Source organism: Chiloscyllium plagiosum, unplaced genomic scaffold, assembly GCF_004010195.1.
Source record: "Chiloscyllium plagiosum isolate BGI_BamShark_2017 unplaced genomic scaffold, ASM401019v2 scaf_15569, whole genome shotgun sequence".
Classification (NCBI taxonomy): domain Eukaryota; kingdom Metazoa; phylum Chordata; class Chondrichthyes; order Orectolobiformes; family Hemiscylliidae; genus Chiloscyllium; species Chiloscyllium plagiosum.
The window spans coordinates 1-3,184 of record NW_025210345.1 but is presented as its reverse complement, the minus strand read 5'-3'; positions in this window follow the sequence as shown (position 1 = coordinate 3,184).

The following is a 3,184-nucleotide window of genomic DNA, read 5'->3' as shown; positions in this document are numbered from 1 at the left end:
CCTGAGTCGGGAATTGAACCCGGGTCTCTGGCGCTGTGAGGCAGCAGTGCTAACCACTGGGCCACCGTGCCGCCCACCGTGGTACAGTGGTACCTAGGTACACATACCTAGGTACAGTGAAAGGTTTTGTTTTTGCATGCAGTTCAGGCTGGTCAGTCCAAACAAAGATCAGAGGGTGATTGAACAGAGCGAGGAATGCAATGTTACAGCTGCAGAGAAGGTGCACAGAGAGCGAGAGCAACATGGAATTTAAAATTTGAGAGGCCCATTCAGAAGTCCAAGAACAGCGAGGAAGTAGCTGTTCTTAAATCTGTTTAAGCTTTTGTAACTTCTGCCCGACGGAAGAGGTTGGAAGCGATTAGAACTGGTAAAGAGGTAGAGCAGGGTCGAGAGGAGAGGGAGGAAAGAGGGTGAGGTGGGAGGGAGCAGAGAGGTAAAAGAGGAGGCATGATGGAGAAATGGCAGGAAGAAGACCTGAAGCTTACGTTTCCTCAGGCTTTCTGCTCAGTTGGCTGCATGTCTAGATTGCGAGATGTGGAGGAGGGACGAGGGTGGAGTGTGTACTTTCCCACTGAGGGACAACTGCTTGGCAACATGGGAAGGTTGAGGGTGTCAAAATCGAGTGCTTCTTGCTCAGCGAGGAGGGAATGTATACCTTCCATGTGACCAAAGAATGAGTGCTGCTGTGGGATATTTGAGGATTAATATGCACAAACTACGTGAGTCAGGAACGACTGCTCAGTGCAACTGCAATTCTGTTGGTCAATCACATTTATATTTAGTGCAAAGGCCTCAGTCCTGTTACTTGTTCCAGTAGCCATGTTTTGTTCATCCTGAGCAGCCATCTTCTGGGATCTGACTGAGTGACTCACTCAGCTGTTTCAGAGGTAAGCATATTGCTGTGGGTGTGGGGTCATGTGGAGACCAACAGATCTCCTCCCCTGAGGGACATGACTGAGTAGGACGGGATTTGAAATGAAAATTCAGTGATTCGTCGTTCCTGAAACTATTTTTTTTTAAATTCCAGATTTATTTAATTCATTGAATTCAGGTTCTTCAGTTGCTGTGGGGAGATTTGAGCTCATGCCGCCTAATCTATAGTCTGGGCCTCCAGATTATTAGTGTAATAACATAACCACCACCAAACACATCTTCCCCTCACTCCCCCTGTCTGCATTTCGCATGGATTGCTCCCTCCAGTTCCACAACCACCAACACCCACTCCCCCCTTTCCCATGGCACCTTCCCATATAACCACAACTCCTGCCCCTTCCCCTCCTCCCTGCTCACCCTCCAAGGGCCTGAACAGTCTTTCCAGCTGGAGTTGCATTTCATTGCACCTCCTCCAATCTTGTGTTCGCTGCACCCAGTGTGGCCTACTGTACGTTGGAGAAACCAAACACAGACTGGGGAGGGGGACCGCTTTGCGGAACACCTCCAGTCCGTGTGCAAGCATAACCCCGACCTTCCCGGAGACGGCCATTTTAACACAGTGTCCTACTCACATGCCCTTGGCATGCTGCAGTGCTCCCGTGAATCACAGCACAAACTGGAGGAACAACATCTCATCCTCAGAGTAGGCACTTTCCAGCCTTCTGGTCTTCATATTGAGTTCAACACCATCAAATTAGGAACCAACTCCCTTTTTTCCCTTTCTTTTAGCTTTACTTGTTACATTCTCTGCCACCTTCTCTCCCCCTCCCCCCCCCCCCAGTGAGACTGCGTGTCCTTCCCTGTCGGCCAGGTAGACACACCATTCTTACACTCCTATCACTTAATCTGAACTATCAACACCCTTTCGCCCCAGCACACACCCCCAAACTATTGTATAAACACTGCGCCCTCCACACTTCACTTCAGCTCGAATGGAAGAGTCACCTCAACTCAAAATATTAGCTTGTTCTCTCTCCAGGAAGGCTGTCTGACCTGCTGGGACCTTCAGCATTTGTTGTTTTCAGTACAGATTCCAGCATCTTCAGTAATTTGCTCCTACGTGATCCAGTTGCCGTGGCCATAATAATACCATTCTCGATCAAACGTCTATCAATCCCTGATTTAAAATGATTATCTGAGATAGTATGAACTGCTTTTCGTGGGAGAGAGCTCCTCAGCCTTACCACTTGTGTGAGGAATTGTTTCTAAACTTCTCTCCTGAATGGTGTGGCTCTGATTAACATTATCTCCCGTTGTCCTGGATTCTATCACCAGTGGAAATAGTTTCTCAATATCTGTTCAAGCAATTCCTTTCACATCTTTGAAGCCTTATTCAAATCACCTCGTAACCTGCAAAGTTCCAAGGAAGATAAACTTATTGTGTGGAATGTCTCTTCATAATTTAACCCTGATTAAATTCCTCGTTACATTCTGGAGAAGATGTGCTATATCCCTTCTGAAGCCAATATCAAGTTTCCAAAGTGTGGTACCCACAACAGGGTGGCACAGTGGCTCAGTGGATAGCACTGCTACCGCACAGTGCCAGGGTCCTAGGTTCAAATCCAACCTCGGGCGACTGTCTGTGTGGAGTTTGCACATTCTCCCCGTGTCTGTGTGGGTGTGCTCCGGTTTCCTCCCACGGTTCAAAGATGTGCAGGTCAGGTGAAATGGCCATGCTAAGTTGCCCATAGTGTTAGGTGGGAATGGGTCTGGGTGGGTTACTCTTCGGAGGGTCGGTGTGGACTTGTTGGGCCAAAAGGCCTGTTTCCACACTGTAGGGAACCTAATCTATTCTAAACGGTGCATTGTATTTTCTATGTGGTCTAGCCAGGCTTTGTATAGCTGTAAATAAACGCCCTTCTCTTTATATTCTAACTTGAAAGTTATGAAGCCTAACATTACCTTCGTTCTTTTGATCATGTTTTATGCGTGGCCACTATATGTTAGTGAGTTGTGTGGATGGACCAGGCAATGTATAGTGGGTCGTGTCCCTGCAGAAAAGCTCCCACTTCCAGGACTTATGGGCCAAGGAAAGTATATCCCTAATATGGCTAAGCAGGTTAAACATGAATTGGATGAAAGGTCACTGGACCCGAAACGTTAACTCTGTTTCTCTCTCCACAGATGCTGCTACACCAGCTGAGTTTCTCCAGCAACTTCTGTTTCAAATTTCCAGCCTTCGCAGTTCTCAGTTTTATTTTAGAATCCCTACAGTGTAGAAGCAGGCCATTCAGCCCAAGGAGTCCACACC